Genomic DNA, 22,681 nt, shown 5'->3' on the forward strand with positions numbered 1-22,681 from the left:
CATGCTACACTCACCTACAGATACAATTCCATAGTCCCACTATATATTATACTAATACCATCCACTCCTCACTCTCCTAAACTTGTCATCTCCTCCCAAATCTACAATCACACTCCTATTGCATACTTCCACTTCAAACGTAGTTGTCAGCAATACCACTAACCACTTCAGGAAACACCTTCACACACTCTCCAAATTGTCACACAAACATCTATGTATATTACCACCAAATCTCCAAAGTGGTGATATACATCCCAATCCTGGGCCACATACTGCAGAACATACCATCACGGCTACCACTCCACCCCTCTTCATATTAAAACTACAGACCTTCTCATTCTCAACATGAAACCTTAGAAGCCTAGTTAACAAAATCACAGACTTTCATGCAGTCATTGCACAGTACTCACCAGACATTATTATAGCAAGAGAAACTTGGCTAAAACCCCATATAAGAGAGACCCAGACATACTCCCACAAGGTTATAGCGTACACAGGTTAAACAGGATCAGAAAGAAGGATGTCGGGGTTGCAATCTTCCACAAAGATAACCTAAGCATAGACTACCTACTCATCAAATAACCTTACGATAACAACTTTGAAATCTTAGCAACACTGCTCAGAATCAACCCAAAGAAAAAATATTGCCATAACAGCCCCTTACATACCTCCCAGCAATACTTCCACTGCCACTGTGGAACTCCTAGCCATGACAGCCTCAACCTAAACCCAGAAACCATTATCTCAAGTAACTTCAATTTAGACTGGAACACTTGCACTGGTGATAACTCCTCCACCTTCATATAAATCTACATGGTTTCCAACAATCCAGTTTCCCACTCAAATAGATAAACATGACAAAAGGGAATCTATCTTAGACTGGTCATCTATTAACAGTACCTCCCACAACTATCTCTCCGGATGCCTTCCAAATAATTTAAGGGACCATAGACCTACCTGCTTAATTCATCAGCTCAACCCATCCTAAACCAGAGTTTACAAAGTCGTACGGAATACCAAAAACATCTCCAACGAAGCATTCTTAGACATGCTCAATAAATGCAAATGAAAACCACTCCATCTCCAAACTTGACCAGACCATAACATATTTCAATGACACATTTCCAGCTATTCTAAACAGTTTAGCACCAACTCATACAGGTCATGTTAAAAATAAGAGATTGCCCTGGATAGCAAAAGAAACCATTAGACTTAATACCAGAAAAGAAAAAGACAATAAAACTCTGTTAGCATACCAGCAGCTGCACAATCAAAAAAAAAAACTCTAGACAAAAAAAACAAAACAAACAAAAAATAGAAGTTATGTCCTTACCATAACGTTCCATGTGGAGTGTTCATCTTGCCTTTGTTCTTACACCTGGGTTCGGAGCCGATCCTCGGCTCTGTGTCGGCCGCTTGGCAAAGCTCTGCATCGAGAAGAAGCTCGAGACCAACCTATCTCCCACAATCCCCCTCTGCCTTTACCTCAGATCTAGTTTGCAAAGAAACCAGAACTCACGAGTGAACATAACACATACATGCAAGCATAGCTGAAACACAGCCATAACTGAACAAAGCAGAAGCGGAGAACCAAACCAGACACCTAAACTGGACGTTCTTCCTGAGGGTGGGAGGGAATGTAAGAACAGATGAACACTCCACATGGAACGTTATGGTAAGGACATAACTTCTATATGTGAGAGTGTTCAATCTCGCCGTTTGTTCTTACACCTGGGTAGCGTCCTAGCTCCGTGTTCCTGAGGAACTCACGGGAGAACGTTCCTGAGCACAGTGGAACCAAAGGTTGCCCTGTCCCTGGAAACCCTATCTACTTTGTAATGAGTAATGAAAGTATGTGGTTTAGACCAAGTGGCAGCCGCACAAATAGTGTCCAATGGTAGGCGGGCTGCATGAGCCAGGGATGTAGATATTGATCTTGTAGAATGCCCTTTGGGCTTAACAGGTAAACTCTGCTCAGAGGCAGTATAAACAAAAATAATACAATCGGAAAGCCATTTGGAAAGGGTTCGTTTCGTAACTGCCATGCCCTTTCTGCTGTCTGCAAAGGCTATAAAGAGCTGATCTGTTTTTCTGTGATCCTTTGTCCTATCCAAGTAAAACCTGAGTTGTCTATGAACATCTAACTTGTGTAACATATATTCCAACTTACTGGAATGGTTCTTGAAAAATGTGGGGAGCTCAATGGACTAATTAATGTTATTGATGGAGCAAACTTTGGGAAGAAAGGATGGATTAGTGCGAAGAGATACTCTTATCAGGGTGAAAGATCAAATATGGGTGTTTAACGGAAAGAGCTTGAAGTTCCGATACCCGTCTGGCTGATGTGATAGCTACCAGAAAAAGGGTTTTCCATGACAAAATCTTCAAAGAACAGGAAGAGGCTGGTTCAAAAGGAGGTAGCATTAGCTGTGATAATAGAAGGTTTAAATTCCAAGGTGATGTAGGAATTCTAACTGGTGGCCTGATATGAAAAGATCCTTTTAAAAAGGCCTTACAAAGTCTATGAGCCATAATAGGCGCCCCATTTTCTCCCACATGAAAGTTTGAAATAGCAGCCAATTGAACTCGCAAAGTGGCAGGAGAAGCTCCTTGGTGGAATAGTTCGGATAAAAACTCCAAGACTCTGTTTAGTGGGGCTATTACGGGATCCAATTGTTGTGTAGTTGCCCAGTGTACAAAACGCTTCCATTTACTAGTGTAAATCTTTGTAGTGGAAGCCTTATGAGAAGCCACTAGAATATTTTTGAACTGCAGGGGAAAGAAGATCAGACCTGGCTAAGAAGCGGAGCAGCCAAGCTGCTAGTCTTAGGGATAGAAGCGGCGGGTGGGGAGCCCCTGACGAGTGGGTCAGTAGATCCGGCTCGGGTCCAGGATCCAGGGTTCCCAATTTGGTGTGCTTGAAGAAAGGGAAACCAAATTTGACGAGGCCAGAATGGGGCAATGAGGATTACTGTCCTCCAGGTTGTTGGCTTTCTGTAGAAATTTTGCAATCAGAGGAATAGGAGAAAAGGCGTACAGGAGGCCGGGGCCAATCGTGAACCAGAGCGTCCCTGGGGACTTCCCTGGAGGGGTAATAGGGCAAAATAGCTTCTGCATTTGGCGTTCATTGGAGAACAGATCGCAGCAAGGCTGGCCCCACTTGAAAAATTTTCTTCGCAATTGATAGTTTGAGGGACCACTCGTGAGGTAACAGGATGGCTCTGCTCAACCTGTCGCTATGACGTTGGATAACCCGGGATGTGCGTTGCTATCAGAAAGCGACCGTGGACTCTGCCCATTGCCAGATTCTCATGGCCTCTCTGCATAGTTGATAAGACTTGGTTCCCCCTTGTTTGTTTATGTACCAGACTACGGACATGTTGTCCGACTGAACTGCAATGGTCCCTAGAGGAAGAAGGGGAGAAGAGTGTTGCGAAACACTGCCCTCATCTCTAGAACATTGATGTGCAGATTGTACTCCAATTTGGTCCATTGGACTGTCTGTCCCTGAAAGATGCCCCCACCCTATCAGGGAAGCGTCCGTGGTCACCGTAGCTGTCGTGGGCAGCACAAATGGCCGTCCGCTGGAGAGATTGCAAGCCTGAAGCCACCAAGACAGGTGCGATGTGCAGATGTTTGTGATGTGAATTTCGTGTGTCAGGGGTAACTGTTGGAACGACCATTGTGCAAACAGTAGCCATTGAAGAACTCTCATGTGCAGTCTTCCCAAGGGTATCGCAATGAGAGAAGCTGCCATGAGACCCAAAACTTCAGAACCAGTTTTGCTGGGGATTTTTTGGACAACAGGAGAAGAGATATATGGTTTTGTAGGGAGGCTATTCTTTCTGGAGGAAGCCTTAGGATTAAGCAACGTGTATCCAATTCTGCTCCTATGAATGAGATATGCTGTGATGGCTGTAATACAGACTTTTCGAAATTTACGGAAATTCCGAGATGAACACAGAGTTGTAGTGGGTAATCCCTGGCCTGAATCAGTCGATGCTCGGTGGTGGCAGAAAGGAGCCAGTCGTCCAGATACGGAAACAGCTGAAATCCCAGGCATCTCAAGTGAGACGCTACCACTGCCATACATTTGGTGAAAACCCTGGGGGCTGAGGTCAGACCAAAGGGCAGGGCTCGAAACTGAAAGTGACTGGCTCCCAGCTGGAAGCGCAAGTGATCCCTGGACGCCCTGGCCATTTTGATGTGGTAGTACGCATCCTTTAGATCTGTTGAGCACATCCAGTCGTCCTTCTGTAAAAATGGAAGGATCGATTGAAGCGTGACCATCCGGAACTTTTCTTTCTTGACGAAGGTATTGAGTTTGCTTAGGTCCAGAATTGGCCTCCAGTCCCCTGTCTTTTTGGAACTAAAAAGAACCTTGAGTAACTTCCGAATCCTCTTTGGGCCTCCGGTACTAGTTGGATGACCCATTTTTCTAGCAGCTTTGAGATTTGTATAGCTGCAGATGGGGCGGTACATCTGGGAGTCTTTTCTGCGGAATTGGGGGCAATAGGAAAGGGATTCTGTAACCTCTGGTAACAATGCTTTTTACCCAATTGTCTGATGTAAGACTTTGCCAGGCCTGTGGGTATAAAGCTAAGCGACCCCCTCTGCCGCCAGGGCGACGTCTTCCACCTCTGCCCCCTCCTCTGCCTCTAGAGGGGGCATCACCCTGTGTGCCTGGGAAAGAGCCTTGGGGTTTTCGAAACCATATTTTTCCACCACGTTGCCCTTTGGGGTACGGCCTGGATGAGGTGGAAAAACGGACTCCGACAGCAGACAGAGTCTTACCCTCTTGCTCACACCGGGTAAGGGTCTCCTTTACTTTGGGCCAAAGAGAGTGGCACCATCAAATGGGGCGTTAGTAAAGGAAGACTTGAAGGCTTCCGCAAAGGAACATAAGCGCATCCAGGATTGTCTACGAAGAGCAATCGCTGAAGCCGTAGCCCTACTCGATCCTTCGGCTGCATATGAAATCAGCCTCATGGACGAGTTCACAATAGATGTAAGGGTATTGAGTTGTGCTGTAACTTTCTCCGAGACAGCAGCATCTGTAGTACCCTGGAGGGTATCTCCCAACTCTTTGATTAGATCCCTCTGTAACCGTGTGAAATGGGTCAAATAGTTCAGGGATCGCATAGAAAAAGCCGCTGAACTAAAAATGTGCTTCCCATACCTGTCCATAGTCCTAGAATTTCTGTTAGGCGGATGGACAGATGAGGAAGATTCAGACATCTCCTTTTTAGTGGCCGCTGCCACCACCATAGCGTCCACTGGAACTCCCTTTGTGAGATAAGCCTTGTCTTGTGGGGCAGTAATATATTTATTAGGCTTTCTAGGGACTGGCTCCACTGTGTCAGGTGTCTCCCACGCCCTTCGAGCAATCAGTTCCATCAACTCATCGAAGGGCAAAGTGACCCAGGAGGAGGAAGGGCGAGCACCGAATGCCTTCAGCAAGACTGACTCATCCTCAGAAGGGGGTAGGGCCTGCCAATCACCTCTCTGTTTTAGGATCTCCAGGATGTCAGAAAAGGAGACATCCTCTGAGGGTGATTTAGGGGACCCTTCTGACTCATCTAAGTCAGTGTCCGATGTCAAGGATTCTTGTGGAGAATCCAAGTGTCTCCTCTTACACAATCTTTTCCTCGGAACTTCCTCGGGGGGGGGCATCCGATGAAGCCTCCGAGGAAGAGGGGGCACCCTCTGGGGGCGGCTGAGACACTGGTGCTCGAAGCTCTGATGTAGCCGTGGGTGCAGAGGAGGATAACGGACCCTTATGGGAAGGAGAAGCTGTTTCTGCTGAAATGGTTGTCTGAGTCGACAACACCTTCCTCATGAGGTCGAAGGCCCCCGGGTCCCGAGCTGAGGAATCCCTCGGTTCCAAAGAAAGCGGAGGAATCCCCGAGACGGGAATCAAGGGCATCGACCCCGAGGACGGAGCCGAGTCGAGGCTCCAAGAGGGAGAGTCGGAACCGAAACGTCGGTCCGACTCTCGGTCCCCGAACCAAGGATGGATCTTCGGCTCCGCGATTCCGGTAATGGGTCCGTCGGAGTCGAGGTGAACGGTACCGACCGAGAGAAGGACGGTTCCGGCACTGAGGGCTCCACAATCATCAGATCAGCCTCTCCCGGCTCCGAAGACTGAATAGGCCTTGGAGGAGGAACAGATGGAGATAAGGGAAGGCCTTCGAGTCTCGATACCAACTGGGAGGAGACAGAGATGAGTTTGGACAAGGCCGTATTCTCCATTAATTACTGCACCATGCGGTCTACATCGGTGTCGGAGAGGGGCCTAGAAGAACGCGAAGGAATCAAAGACGGAGCCGACCTCAAGAGTACAGGAGGTGGAAGCTCCGTCACCGGTTCCAAGACCCGAGGCTCGGTAACTGACAAAAGTTCAACACTCGGCCCCGAGGTCTGTGGAACCGGTGAACGAACGGAGCCGATGGCATGGGCTCCAACGTCTTCGATTCCTTCGAGGATTTAGATGTCTGGTCCGATGCATCCAGAGCCTCTTGGAATGCAGGCTTCAAAAGGCCTCTATCCATAAGTTTCCTGCGCCTATCTGTCATGACCCTTCCACTGAAAGAATGACAGATGGAGCAGTCTTCTTGCAGATGGAGAGGGCCAAGACAGTAGACGCAGGAACTATGATTATCTGTGACAGACATCTTCTGTCCACATTGGCACCATTTGAAGCCTGATTTAGCTTTTTCTGACATGGTAACACTAAAGTCAAAAAGTTAAACAGTACACAGAGTTGAACAGTAATAGCCAGTAATATATGTCAAATCCGGTAGTTAAAGTCAAATCCAGAAGTTTGTAGGATATAAAGATTAAAGGGTGGGGTAGGCCCCGAGGGAACTAACTTAATATAAGTATATAAAAAATTATATACGTACTCGAGAAAGCCCTCAACTCGCCACACACACACACACACACACACCAACTTTAAGAAGTTAGAAGAAAAAAATTATCCAAAAATTATTAGATAAATATAATCTTAGCTTTCAGGTGGTCCGAGCTCATCAAAAATGATGCGAACGTTGCAGCGGCAAACTAGATCTGAGGTAAAGGCAGAGGGGGATTGTGGGAGATAGGTTGGTCTCGAGCTTCTTCTCGATGCAGAGCTTTGCCAAGCGGCCGACACGGAGCCGAGGATCGGCTCCGAACCCAGGTGTAAGAACAAACGGCGAGATTGAGCACTCTCACATCATATTATACATCTATGCAAAACAAATATGAAAACAATTCCACAAAGTTCTGACAAGCAGTTAACTCGCTCCTCCACCCAGGTAAAGCTACAATGCTAGAACCAACAACCACTAAAGCATGAATATTGCATCACAAATCAACACCTACTTTATAAACGCCATCCTCTCCTTAGTTACAGGGAACAATTCCACCCAACTCTCTCTTCCACCTAACATGGAAATTAACTCCTCTTCTGGCCTCAGACCGGTCCTAACACCATAAGAACAATGCTGAAAAAACTGAAACCTTCTTCCTTAGCAGCTGACCAACTTCCCAATAAGTAGCTCAAACTTTCAGCTGATGCCATAGCTCTGCATATCTCCATTCTGGTAAATAGGTCTATAGCAGAACAATATGCCCCAAAATTATGGAACATTTCCTATATCAGCCCTCTACATAAAGGAGGAACATCAACAGAATTAAACAGTTACAGACCCATAAGAAGAAAAAACACTGTATGATAGAATGAGGTTCACCAGTGACACAAACCAATTTATTATCACTTTCGTCTACGAGAGACTTCTTCAGAATAAAATCCTTTACTTCAAACCACATTTTATACATCCAAAAAAAAAAAACAATTGACACATCTAATTACATTAACTAAGACTTCCCATTCAAAGAAACATACACGTGAACTAAAAGCCTTTATATACCTTTAACATCTCATTTAAAGGACCTTACCCTTAATCTAAAAATCTTTACATACTTTCAACCTTCTATTCTTTAAAAAACACTTGATGTTAATAGTTTCATTCATATCGGGTGTTATCAGCCCCTAACTTGAGTTGCCATAAAGTTTCTCTTCATTCTATTAAGTTTTTAAAACTTCCCCCTCTCAAATCCTCAGGGACTTTTTCCAGTATCGCAAACAAATTTTTTTTTAAAAACAGAACATCTAAGTGCATGTTTGTACAAAGCATTTTGTTTAAAATTTTGATTCTTATACAATATATATGTGTTCCTCCACGGTGGTGGTGCGGCGGTAGCATTGTCGCCTCACAGCAAGATGTTGTCCCATTCGATTCTTGGCTAGACCGTCTTCTGTGGAGACATGCGTGAATGGGCATACCTTTGTTGCAGGTTGTGCGTTAGGGCCAGCAACTCAGCACGTAAAAATCAACTGCCAATCATTAACGGACCAGAGTTCCGCTGTGGCGACCCCTAACCGGGAAAAGCAGTAAGACACAACAACATACAATATATGTGTTCCCTGATGCTATTGTTGAGACATCTGGTGGATATCCCTACATAAAATTCTAAACAGTATGAACAAACAGCAATGTAAGCTACCCCCATTAATAGGAATAGTTAGATTCAAATGAGGTAACTAAATGTAGGGGACCTTCTAATATAAATCTACAAAAACGACAAACCCCACATTTGTACATACCATTATCTTTAAAACTAGGAATACCTGAAGAACAACAAAAATAATTTGTAACATTCTTTTAATATTGAAAGTGTTTTTGTATACAAAACTAGATTTTTATCCAATAATTTTTGTTAATTCTGAATTTTCTTTCAAAATGTTCCAATTTTTATTGATAACAGAAGCAATGCTGGTCCTGTCTACCATAATATCTAAGCAACAAGATAACCCATAGTTATTTAAGTTAATTGTAGTGGATTTAATATTGGTTTTAGGGACAAATCCATACAACAAAATAAATGGAAAATCTGAACTTCTACGTCTTTGTATCTCTTCAACCAATAAATGTAACATATTCTTATTGTATCCCCTTTCCAAAAACATATTTTTAATAAAATCTACTTCCTTATAAAAGATTTCTTCAGAAGACATCCGCGATGCACGGAACTGTCCCTTAGGAATATTATTTTTCATAAATTTTGGATGCTTACTTAAATAATGAAGATATCCATTCACAAAACTACTCTTCCTGTAAACTTCCCCTTGGTCGTATTCCAGATGAGTGTTAGAGCTAAGAAGTTTACCCTCAATCCAACGTCCCCCAAAGTGAATTTCAAAAATTCAGAACTCTCATTAATGTTTTTAACAAAATCATGTACTTTGTCCACTTTCAACCACAAAAAAAAACAAATCACCTATGTAACAAGCATAAAAAAACACTTTAAAATAAGAAAAAAGGGGTTTTAAAACTTTTTCCACCATCAGAGAACAATATTAGCATATGCAGGGGCTGTGGCTGACCCCATAGCAACCCCCTTTAGTTGTTTATACAATTTATTGAACAGAAAAAAAATATTATTTAACAAAATTTCCAAAAGTACACAACATGCACATTGTCATTATTAAACTTTCCAATGCCACTTAAGTATAGTCTGACATATTCTATTCCAGTATCATGAGGAATACTGGTATAAAGAGAATTAATATCAACAGTAAACATTAAATTCTTTTTACTGTCAAATCTATACCTTTCACTAAATCCTTTAAACTGATTAAGAAAATCCCAAGAGTCCCTAATATAGTAATCCATTCTCTGGGCTATGGGATTCAACACAGAATCAATAAAGTACAGTTGTGTACCTACCATAAATGTAGATGTTAGAGTGTATTCACTGCTGCAGTCATTACACTTGGGTTATCCTGCTGGCAGAATACCCGCAGTCGGCCTGAATTCCAAAGTCCTGGTCCGGCGTCTGTTGCTGTCGCTTCTTCCCTGACGTCAGTGCATCAGGGGTATATAAGATACAGCAGACGCCATTTTCTTCAGTTTTTCTTGCCCCAGATGTCAGGTGCCCCCAAGAAGGTAGGCAATACATATTGCTTATAAAAACATACAGCAAAATAAAAATAATACCTTCATCTCCAAGCAAATACACCACATAGGTTGCATAGGATAGAGAAGTATAAATAAGTCCCAGCAAGGAAAGGGGGTTGGAGGGTGGGTAACCTGGACTGCAACAGTAAATACACTCGGAACATCTACATTTATGGTAGGTACACAACTGTACTATATTCATCGTGTTTCACTGTTGCAGTCATGACACTTGGGTTGAATCCCAAAGCTGAGGTAGGGCGGCTGGGCCTAAATAGGATTAGGAGTGGCTATGAGACACTGCAGAACTGCAGTGGCAAAGCCTGCTCTGGATTTGGAGTAAAGAGGTAAGTGATAATGCTTGGTAAAAGTGTGCACTGAACTCCAAAATATCCTTGGTTGGTACTCATCAGAAAGGCTGCTGAAGTGGCTGCTGCCCTGGTAGAATGTTACCTAATATTCTTAGGCACGGACTTGCCATGCTGTGCATAGCATAAACAAATGCAGTGTCCTATCCATTTTGAAATAGTCTGCTTTGAGATGGCCTTTTCCTGTGATCCTGCGGCATATGCTACAAACAGTTGCTCAGTTTTTCTGAAAGCTTTTGTTTTGTCCAAATAGAAGTGTGGCTGTCTGTGTATGTCCAAAGAGTGCAGAAGTCTCTCTCCTTTATTCTGGGGATTTGGATAAAATGTTGGCAAATGAATGGTTTGGGTAAGAGCCACACTGGATACTACCTTTGGCATAAATGTTGGGTTTGTCCTTAGAGAAACCCTGTCCAGATGAAAAATGATGAAAGGTTCCACTGCCATTAATGCCTGTAACTCGGTGACTCTTGCTGAAGTTATTGCTAGGAGCAGAGCAGAGCAGTTTTCCATAAGAATTTTATATCAGCTGTATTGGCTGGCTCAAAAGGAGGCAGTGTGAGCTTTTCTAAGACAAAATTGAGGTCCCATGTAGGTATCGTTGCTCTCCTTGGAGGTCTTATGTTTTTGCCCCTCTGAGGTACTGTCTTAGTAGTGGGTGAGAGAAAATAGGAGGTTCCGTATTGTAATGAGCTGAAATGGCAGAGGCATGGATCTTAATTGAGAAGGATAGGCCTTTGTCCAGCATCTCAGTTAGGTATTGTAAAATATAAGGAATATTTGGAACAAGTGGTTAGAGTCATTGTGCCCGGTTCCAAGCACAGAATCTCTTCCATTTTTCTGCATAAGATTACCTGGTGCTCAGCCTCCTGGCTTCTAAAATGACATCCATAACAGCTTTAGAGAGAGGTGTGGTCTGTGTGGCTATATTATCTGCCATGCAGCCAGATTTAAGGTTCTGAGTTGACTGTGCAGAATCTGATTGTTTTGTTGAAGATGAGGAATTTGAGGTAAAGTCCAGGCTAGGCCTTGGGACAAGCTCTTTAGGATTGGGTACCAGTGCTGGTGTGGCCAGTCTGGGGCAATCAGGATCATTTTTGGCTTCTCTTGTCAGACTTTTAGGAGCACCTTGGGAAAAAGAGGTAGTGGTGGAAAGGCATAAACTGTTAGGGTTTTCCAGCTGAATGATAGAGCATCCACTTTCCATGCTTGTGCATGATAAGTCCTTGTGCAGAATCTCTGTAGTTGGTAGCTGTGAGGGGAAGCAAAAAGATCTATGTCTGGGCATCCCCATTTCCTTGTTATCATGCTGAAGGCATGTGGATTTAGTTTCCACTCGTGAGGATCCAGGAGGTTTCTGCTTAGTTCATCTGCCAGAGTATTTTTCTTTCCTGGCAGGAATTGTGCCTGCAGATGTACTTGGTAGGTCAGTGCTGTGTTCTACAAAGTCATGGCTTGCCTGCAGAGGGGGTAAGAATGTGTGCCCCCTTGCCTGTTTATGTACCACATAACTGTGGTATTGTCCATCTTTAGTAATAGTTGTCCTGGATGTAGTAGATCCTTGAAGGCTGTCAGGGCATTCTGTACAGCTAGCATCTCTTTTTGATTGATGTGAAGATGCATTTGTTCCGCGGGCCACATGTCCTGAATACATTTTCCTGCCATGTGTGCCCCCCAGGCATAATTCGATGCATCTGTTGGTACTGTCTGCCTGGTGTGGGTAAAGTGAAAGGTTGTCCCTTATTGTGGTGACAGGCCAGTGCCCACCATCGAAACTCCTGTTGCAGGCAGGGAATAAGAGTTATTATTGTTTCCAGGCTGTGGCAATGTTGAGTCCAAACACTTTTTAGATACCATTGTAGTTTCCTCATATGCAGTCTTGCATATGGAATTAGTAGAATGCAGGATGCCATGAAGCCCAAAGCGTGCAGAACTTTTCTTGCAGATAGCTGGGTCTTTGTTGCCATCATTTGAAAGTAATGAGTCAGTTGCTTTTGCTTGTCTGGCGTGAGATAAGCCATCTGGGCAGTTGTATTTAAGCTTGAACCCAGGAATATTATCTCTTGAGAGGGCACTAGTTTTAATTTATTTTCGTTTACTGTGTACCCTAGACAAATAAGTAATCTTTTTACAAACGCCAGATGCTTTAGTAGAATGTCCTTGCTCTCTGCTTGAATAAGGCAGTCGTCCAAGTAGGGATATATTTGAATTCCTTTTTGTCTGCAAAATGCAATTACTGGTGCCAGGCATTTTGTGAAGACCCTAGGTGCAGTAGATAAGCCAAAGGGCAGTGCAGAGATTTGGTAATGCATTGAGCCAGCTATGAATCTGAGGTATCTTCGGCAAGACTGTCTGATTGGGACATGCAGGTATGCCTCCTTGAGGTCCAAAGCAACTAGCCAAGCCTTCTTGCCCAGCATGGGTAGAAGTTGCTGCAGTGTCAACATTCTGAATTTTAGAACATCCAGGAAAGTATTTAGAATTGAAAGGTCCAGTATTGGTCTCCAGGCCTTGTCCTTACTGGATACCAAGAAAAGTCTTGAATCCTTGTCCCTGTTCTTGCTGTGGTTCTTTTTGAATAGCTCTCATGTCCATGAGAGCAGAAATTTGTTTTTGTGCTTCTGCCCATTGATTTTGTGGCAGGTCTGGCATACCTTTTGACCTTGGAAGGGTGTGAAAGTGGAACCTGTAACCCTGAGAAACAATATTCAGTACCCATTTGTCCTGGGTGATCATGTGCCAATTTTGTGTGAAAAGTGCTAGCTTTCCCCATAAGGGTGCTGCCAGAAGGTAAGTGCTTGGCATTTGTAGAGGGAAGTCATTGGGACCGTTTCCTATAAGGTTGTGATTTGTCTTCTCCGCCTTTGGGGGCTGAAGCACCCCATTGTTTAGGTCTGTATGAGCCTTGGGGCTGAGATCTGCTTCTTGGGCATCTGTATCTGCCTCTTTGTGGCCTGTCTGACACTGGAAAGGACCAATTTTTAGAAAGCCAATTTCTGCTAAATCTAGGTGGCTGAACCTGTAAGAAATCCTTTACTCTCTGCATTGATTTTGCTTTATCCTCCATTTTCTTTAACACCTCTTCTGCCTTAACACCAAACAAAGTGTCATGCTGTAATGGAGCATCCAATAATTTTGCTTTAACATGATCAGGTAAACTTTGTTCTTTTAACCAAGCATGCCTTTGAATGACAGAACCTGTAACTGCGGCTCTGCAAGAAGCCTCTAATGAATGAAAACCACACTGCAGAGTATGCTTTCCCACTTGTTCAGCTGCATGCAATAAATCCTGCATTTCCTTATTGTCAGGACATTCTAAGCTTGTAAGCATTTTCTGTTTTAGCAAAGACATTAGGTATTGTTGATATTTAAGCATGTGAAACTGGCAGTTTAAAGCCCTTACAGCTAAAGTGGCAGAAGTGTAAACTTTTTCCCCCATCTATCCAGTGCTCTAGAATCCCTATCAGAGGGAACAGGATTTTTTGCAGTGGAAGCCTTGACCCCTTTGGGACCCTGAGAATTTTTTTCTGGGTCAGCAGCAGGGTTTTAATAAAGGAATTTATGAGAGTCTGGGACTCTGTAATATCTATCGGGCTTGACTGGTGCAGGGGGTAACGAATCAGGAGATAGACTGGATTCAGAAAAAACAATCAACAATATCTAGCACAGGGGGGACAGCAAGGGGCCTGTGCTGAGGCAATAAAAAAAATCTCTGAGCCTTTTCTTGGATTCTGAATAATCCTGGCTCTCCCAATGGAAATGCTCCTTCATGGTGTGCAAGGTTTCCCCAAAAGAGTAATCCTCAGGAGGAGAGGCTGAAAGGGTAGATTCTTCAACATCAGAGCCCTCATAGGGAGTAAGAGAATATCCCTGTTCTGAAGAGGAATCAGAGAAAATAGAAACCTGGTCAGAGGAGTCATACTCAGTGTCTTGCCTAGGCCTTTTATCAGGAGGGGGATGGGAACCCCTGATCAAAGTAATTAGGTCCTCGGCCATTTTAAGCATCTGTTTCTTTGGCATGGATGACTGTCCAGGAGAATGCTGTACTTGTTTCTTTGTCTTTAATGGTGTTTTAGACTTTGCCTTGGTTGCTGAAGTGGACTTGATAGTAAGCTGTGTAGGTCTGAAAACACCCTCAGAAGCCGATGCCTGCTCAGCGGATCTGGACCCATCTGAGGGAATAGTTTCCGTAGGCCCAATACCTTGAGTTTCCAGGGGCCTAGTTGTCTCCATGTGGGAGACAGAGGCGGCCTGTGGCTCTGAGGTAGCGGGTGTCAGGGGCTGCGAAAGCGCCTCGCTGAGAACCGGCGACTGGCCTAGAAGCGGCTTCATCGTCGGTTTTGGACCTCGGATGCCTGTCATTTTCCTTGTCTTTGCATTTTTTATGAATTCCGGTCGTCAGTTATTCCGACGGCATTATGTAGTCAAACCTTCGGCCAAAATAATGTAAAGCAAAATCAAACTGACGCTTAATAGTGCGTTGGTTGAATCTAGCACAAAACTGACAACTAGCAACATCGTGGTCAGGGCCTAGGCAAGGAATACAGTAAGAGTGAAAGTCCTTATGAGGTATTTGCTTCCCACAAGAAATACAATTGTTAACTTTTACTAACATCGGTCTGGAGGAAAAAAAAGTTTCCCCAACTGGGTACTTAGCTTTATTGAAGACTTTGGTTCTGAAATTCAATTTCGAAAATCTCAGGAGTCGGCCGATCGGCACTTGCGAACTGCTTTTGCTTTGGGCACCGCGTGGCAAGAAAGACTGAAGAAAATGGCGTCAGCTGCATCTTATATACCCCTGGCGCACTGATGTCAGGGAAGAAGCGACAGCAACCGACGCCAGACCAGGACTTTGGAATTCAGGCCGACTGTGGGTAGCCTGCCAGCAGGATAACCCAAGTGTAATGACTGCAACAGTGAAACACGATGAACATCTAAAGAAATGCCTTCAGTAACAGAATGGGGAGAGGAGACAATAGACCTAAAAGGGGGGAAACAAAGGATTTTTATGTATTTTTGGGATCCCGAAAAGGGTGCCAACCTTGGGTTCTTCGATAACCATAAAATCATAAGTTTCAAAAGTAATGTAACCATCCATGAATAGTTCATAAATGTGTGTCCATATATGATGGAAGCTGCTAACAAAAGTGTACTAACAGGCAAATAATCATCTGTATTAACCAGCAGTTGGTCTCTCCAGAATCACTGTCAGTGAAATAAGTTTTAGATGAAGTGAAGTAGACCCATATTATACATATATATATATATATATATATATATATATATATATATATATATATATATATATAGAGAGAGAGAGAGAGAGAGAGAGACGAAATCTCATTTGTTCATAAGTACTATTTAATATGTACACAGTACTAAATTTTACTTTTCTCAGTGATCTTCACTGAAATGCTTGTGTGTTTTTCTTTTTGAACCTGAATCTACTAGAAAACTGTACTGAATACTATTTTGTATAGACTAGATATGTATTCTCCATCTTACTGTATGTATACTATCGTACTAACTATTGTATTTTGCTTATATTTAGGAAGATATATAGATTGATATCATCTTCCCTAGTAACAAAGGCAAAAAGGATGGATTGGTACGAAGGGTTACTCTATCTTTGTGGATTATTAAGTAAGGAAATTTGCAGGAAAGAGCTTGAAGTTCGGAGACTCTTTTTGCTGAAGTGATAGCCACCATACTAGACATTTGTATTCCCAAAGATATTACTGTAACTTCAAGTCAAGTTACCACCACTAATGTGCAGTGATCATAGGGTTATAAAGGTTAGGTTGGTGCTAGATAATTTTGCCAAACTGAAATCTAAGCCAATGCACAGAAGGTTAACTACAGATTATATGGAAGCAAAACAGCCACTATGTAAAACTAACCAGAGTGAGGTGTTCAGTGGAAAAACTGCAGATAGAATGTGGAAAGTTTTGAAAGAGAAATTGTTTCGAGTGCAAAAAAAAATCAAAAACTGTTTAACATCAGGATCTAGGCATAAAACAGCAGGCGAATATAATTCCATAAGAACAAGATATCTGATTAAAGTTAGAGACAAAAAAATATATAAGAAATGGAAGAGAGGTTGAACTACAATTTTAAACACTGAAATAAACAAGCTGGACAAACAGATTAACCATAGTGTGAGTCAAGATCAAGAAAAATTTGAAGAAAATGTATATAAAGATATTGAGCATAATAGGAAACCTTTTTATAGATGGACAAGATGTGGAAGAAGTAAAGACACACAAATTGATAAACTGTGTGCAGATTCTAAAATTTATTCTCAGACACAACAGATTATAGGTAGATTACAAAACCTTATGCAAAACAGTTTGGCTTCACAAAAGGGGTGGCAAGTTGACCTAGTGACATCCAGGTAACCCCAGATATGACTGTATTGAAAAAAAACTGTGCAAACTGGATCCAAACAAAGCGCGGGGAGGAGACAGAATTAGTAACAATGACCTGAGAACACTTCAGCAAGAACTTAAAAGTACCATTATATCCATTATTCACTAGGTCACATAAATATAGGGAAGAGTCCTCAAGACTGAAGACTTGTGCTTATTAAACCTGTCTTTAAGGGAAAGGGGAGTAGGACAAATCAAGAGTCATATAGAGCTTTAAGTCTGCTTTCATGTTAAGGAAAAATAATGGAGAAGGTAATATTGAATAAGTTATTGTCGGAAAGAAAAGTTGTGTAAGAACTTACCATAACTATAGATGCCCTTCTCTTCCATGTTGGAGTATTCTGCATACGGGTTTACCTTTCTAGTCTTGCGTACATACGGCCAGTATCCAAAAGCTTCCAGTCCCTCCTAGGTGCGCAAGACGTCAGGCCTATACGAGAGGCCATAAAAGTGACAGCAGCATGCACCATCCCTCAGAACTGAAGGCCCCAGTCGGAGCCAGTCCTAATAGGGCAATGCTAAGTCATTGCCATCCAGAGGGAAGCGTAGCCGATAAGAGGGGAAGGAGGGAGGGTAGGAATACTGCAACATGGAAGAAAAGGACATCTATGGTTATGGCAAGTTCTTACACGACTTTTCTATGTCCTTCGATTCCTATATTGCAGTATTCTTTATATGGGTGAGTGCCAAAGCTCAATGAGAAAGGGTGGTTGGTATGGAAGCAGATTCAAGGAACCCATGCAGGACAGCCCTAGTGAACCCTGCCCTGGACCTAGAGATGTGGTTGAGTTTGTAGTGTTTGGTGAAAGTACAAACTGAAGACCAGGTGGCTGCCTCCAGGATAGGTGTCCAGGTCCTTGAAGAAAGCCCCTAAGGATGCCATGGCTCTAGTGGAGTGGGCTATTACTGTACCCTGAAGAGACCTACCATGGTGCTGGTAACAGAAGGTAATGGCCTTGGAGATCCAAGTTGAAATAGTCTATTTGGACACAGCCTTTCCTAGTGCTCTAGGGTGGAAAGATATGAAAAGTTGGTCAGTCTTTCTGATAGACTTAGTGCTGTGGAGGTAGAATCTAATTTGTCTATGAACATCCAAGGAATTAAGTATTCTTTCACTTCTTCCTTGTGGGTTTGGATAAAAAAACAGGTAAATGGATCACCTGATTGAGAGCCAGGTCATTGACTACCTTTGGCATGAAAGATGGACTTCCTGAGGGTAACCCTATCCTTATGAAAGACGAGAAAGGGTGGGGTAGCCATTAGTGCTGGAGCTCTGACTCCCTTCTGGCTGAAGTGATGGCCACTAGGGCGACTATTTTCCAGGTGCAATGCTTTAGGGAAGCTTGATCAGTAGGCTCAAAGGGTGGCAGTGTAAGCTTCTCCAGCTCATAGTTGAGATTCCAAGGAGGAGGAGGTGTAGGTTTCCTGGGGGAGGGGGGGGGGGTCTGAGATGTAGGACCCCTTTGAAGAAGAGCTTCAAAGGGAGCCTAGACGCCAAGGGGAATTCCAAGGGTAGGCATGCAGAGATAGTAGACAGGTGTGCCTTAATAGACGAGTAGGCCAAGCCATTCTGAAGTAACTCTCACAAGTAAGATGGCAGTAAGGGGATGTCGCTGGTAAGCGGATCCAGCTGCTTATTTTTACACCAAGTAGTGAACCTTTTCCATTGAGACAGGTATGATTTTCTAGTGTTAGGTTTCCTGGCCTCCTGCAGGACACCGAGAACGTCCTCATTGTAAAGGTGTCTGTATGGGATCAGAAGCCTATCTGCCACAGGGTCAGGTTTAGCAGCTGCCACTATGGGTGGATTAGAGATCCCTTGTGCTGTGCGAGGACGTCCACTCTGTGAGGTAACTTGTGGTGATTGCCCTTGAACAACTGAAGGAGTAAGAGGAACCAATGCTGTCAGCGCCAGTAGGGAATCACCAGCAAGATTTTCGGATTGTCCTGCTGAATCCATAGCAGGACCCTATGAATGAGAGGGAAGGGGGGAATGCATAAAGGTATTTCCCCTTCCATTAGATAGTGAAGGCATCTGTTGCCAGTGCCTCTGTGTCTGGTTTCCTGGTGCAATATTCAGGAAGTTGCATGTTGTTGGCAGAGGCAAACAGGTCTATTTGAGGCGTACCCCATCTGTGGTCCATATCTAGGAAGATACCCCTGTGAAGCATCCATTCGTGGTTGCTTGTGCTGGCTCTGCTCAAAAATCTGCTTGGGAATTGTGGAGAGAGGGAATGTATGCTGCTTTCATGGTAATTCCCTGGGAAGTGGCTACTTCTCACACTAGTATAGCAAGTCTGCATAGCAGGTAGGACTTGGTCCCTCCTTGCTTGTTGATATACCACAGGACTTTGGTGTTGTCTGTGCATATCAAGAGAGATTCCTTCCGATGGAAAGGAGTGAATGCCTGAAGGGCTAGGAGGATTGTCCTCATTTGGCATTTGTGTGTTCTGTTTTCTGCCTGCATGTCCACTGGCCTTGAACTGTTTGATAGTCAAGCATGGCCCCCCACCCCAGGTCTGAGGCATCTGTGTGCATGACCTGAGAAGGGTGAGGTGGAGTCCTGGGTTGAATTCACCTGGGCCAACCACCATAAGATCTCCTGTTTTAGGCATGGAAGCAAGGGCACAACGTGTTCCAGTGGGTGGTTGTGTTGCTTCCACACAGAGTAGGTACCACTGTAGTTTTTTCATGTGTAACCGAGCTAGGGGTAGCATGGGAATGGTAGCTGCCATGTAACCTAGCAGCTTGAGGTACTGCCTTGCAGTCAGATGAGGGGAGAGTAAAATCCCTTGCAGGTGCTCTGCAAGAGAACTCACCTTTGCTGGGGGCAGGTATGCCTCCATCAAGTCTGTGCAGATTCTGCACCCTAAAAACACAATGTCTTGGGTCAGTGTGATGTTGGACTTTGGGAAGTTTATTCGGAACCCAAGAGCCTGTAGGACAGACACCACGAACTGGATACAGGTTAGGAGTGTTTTTTGGCTGACAGCCTGTAAAAACATGTTGTCCAGGTATGGGAATATCTGTATCCCTTTTGTCCTGCAAAAAGCCATTACCGGAGCCAGGCATTTGGTGAAAACTCTGGGTGCGGTTGAAAGTCCAAAAGGCAAGGCAGAGAATTGTAAATGTGAGGAGCCCACTAAGAATCTTAAGTATTTTCTGTGTGTGGGTCTTATGGGAATGTGTAAGTAGGCATGCTTGATGTCTAGTGTAGCTAGAAAGACTTTGCACATAATAAGAGGGAATAGAGCTAGCAGGGTCAGCATTTTGAAAACTGGCACCTTTAAGAAAGGATTGAGCCTTGAAAGGTCTAGGATGGGTCTCCATGGCCCTTGTTTTCTGGGAACCAAGAAAATCCTCGATTAGAACCCTATTCCAAATTGGGAGGGAGGAATCATTTCTTTAGTGTCCTGGTTTAAAAGGGACTGTAGAACTGGTAACAGGAGAGGCAGTTGGTGAGCAGGAGGTCGTGGCCTGCCTAGACTTACTGGAGAGGTTATCCATGACAGAAAGAAACCATCTTGGATGATGGAGAGGACCCACTTGTCTGAAGTGACCTGATTCCAAACAGGAAGGTAATGGGAAAGGCAAGCAGACATTGGAATAGAAGCAGCTGGTGGGGGAGGCAGGAGTGGCAGGTAGTCCAACACTACTTGCCCTGTCCTGAAAGAGTCCTTTGGTTAGAGGAGGAAGGTGCTCTAGCCAAAGGATTTTTCTTTATTGCTTGCCTATGTCTAGTTTGAGGAACAGGACTAGAGTGTTTCCTGATGAACTGTGTTTTCGCAGGATAATTCCTGTAAAATTTAGGTACAGGGGAAACTAGTAGATTAAAATCTTGCATCTCTTTTCCTTTTTGTTGCAGGGATTTGAAAAGATCTGCTACTTTCGAGCCAAATAAGGCAGCATTGTCAAGTGGTGCATCATTGAGGTTTGCTCTTAAACCATCTGGCAGGGGCTGCAAGTGCAGCCAGGATTATCTGCGAAGTGCAGAAGCTACAGCTCCTGACCTTGCTGAAGATTCTGCAGCATCATAGCTACATTTAATTGAATGCCTGGTGACGTGGGACACAAAAGCCAGTAGTAGAGAAGACACAGCTGATATGGCTGAGTCTGGAATGTCCGCCAACAGTTTGGTGGCAGATTCTAGAAGAGACGAGGCATACTTTGCCATACGAGTCTGGTAATTAGTAGCTCTAAATGCCAAAGTGGAAGAGCTGTAAATCTTTTTTCCTAGCATTTCCATAGTTTTGGTGTCTATCAGCAGGAAGGATGGTGGTGGTAGGCAGGAGTTTGGAAGCTTTGTCTGTGGAGACAGAAATGGTAGCTGGATCTGCAGGAGGGCACTTAATCAAGTGCTTAGCTGAATCTAGGACTTTGTACAGTCTGTCTGCTCTACGAGGAGCACATGTTGTAAGCCCAGATTGAGAGATACAGAAAAGGCATCTAAAAAGGCAGGCAGTATAGCAGGAATGGCCGAAGGGCCTGGTGTTTCCATTTGAATGAGGTCAAAGTACCTCTTTTGTATTTCAGACATGTCTGTGGAGTCCCTTTTGAAGTGTTTCTTCACTTTAAAAATAGTTTCAGAGAAGGTCAAGTCTTCAGCAGGGGAATCTGGGTCTACAGATTCTTCCTCTGAGGATCCATATCCCAAGAGAGAAGAGAGTTGAGAATTATAAGAGAGGAAATCATCTTTGGAATCTGAACAGATGTTTTCTTCCCTAGTAACTGTCTCTGCAGGTTGAGGCCTAGGACTAAAGAGAGGAGGAGAAGATGCAGGAGTAGAAGCAGCTGATGTTGGCCTCAGGGCCATGAAAGCTAAAAAAAAAAAAAGGCTTTGGCTAAAGGCCTGCCCATCCTGGATACTTTCTGCTGGCTGAGAGATATGCTTTCTTTTTTCTCTCCTCTTGAAAGTCCAAACGGGTGTCTGTTTCGGAGTGGGCATCAAAGTCTGAGGCAGGGAATCTAAAAGTTCCACTGAACAGACTGGATCCCCCCTGGGAGTCTGAAACGGTCGGCGGAATAGCCTCTGCGGACGTGCTCTCGTTCACTGGTAGTACAGCTTACTCAGAGGTACCTGTGACATCCGGTGCGGTGGATCTAGGTCCAGATCCTAAGACCAGGCCGATGTCAGCCACAGACCGTGGACCGGCCGGAAGAGGCTCAGCAAGTGTTACAGGGTGTAAAGATCTAGCCTTTTTTTTGGTGGATCACAGGCAACATCTGATGAGCCCTCCATACGCAAAGCAAGTTGTTTTAGACATTGGTTCTCCAAGTACAAATTGAGTGCATGCAAATCACTGCACAATGTTTTCAGAACGAACACCTGGCAAATAGGGCAGGCCTTATAATTGTGCGACCGTCTGAGACAAACACTTATCGTGGGCATCCTTGAGGGATCTGATGGACGCACTGACATTTACCCTTTCTGGATGACATGAAAAGGTAGTAATACAATAGGAAGAACTGAAAAGGTCCCCAACGGTGTACTCGGCTTGAAACTTGAATCGGTCGTCAGCGAAAACAGGAACACCTGGCGTACGACTGACAGCAGGAAAGTTCTGAGGGCTGGTGTGTACAGACGTCACTTTTATGGCCCACGTACTCTCTAGATCTGACATCTCGCGCACCTAGGAAGGACTTAAAGCTTTTGGATACTTGCCGTACGTACACAAGACTAGAAAGGTAAACCCAAATGCAGAATACTGCAACATAGGAACACAGAAGGACATCTGGATAGGTTGGGACTTGAAACCATATATCAGCATGCATATGTTGAAAACAGATCCATTACCGCCTGTAACATGATGTTCTATAACCATATAATAACAGCTATGGATGAAAAAATGTGCTGTGATGTAATTTATATAGATTTAACTTCAGCATT

Source organism: Protopterus annectens, chromosome 4.part0 (assembly GCF_019279795.1).
Source record: "Protopterus annectens isolate FY-2018-M chromosome 4.part0, PAN1.0, whole genome shotgun sequence".
Taxonomy (NCBI): Eukaryota; Metazoa; Chordata; order Ceratodontiformes; family Protopteridae; genus Protopterus; species Protopterus annectens.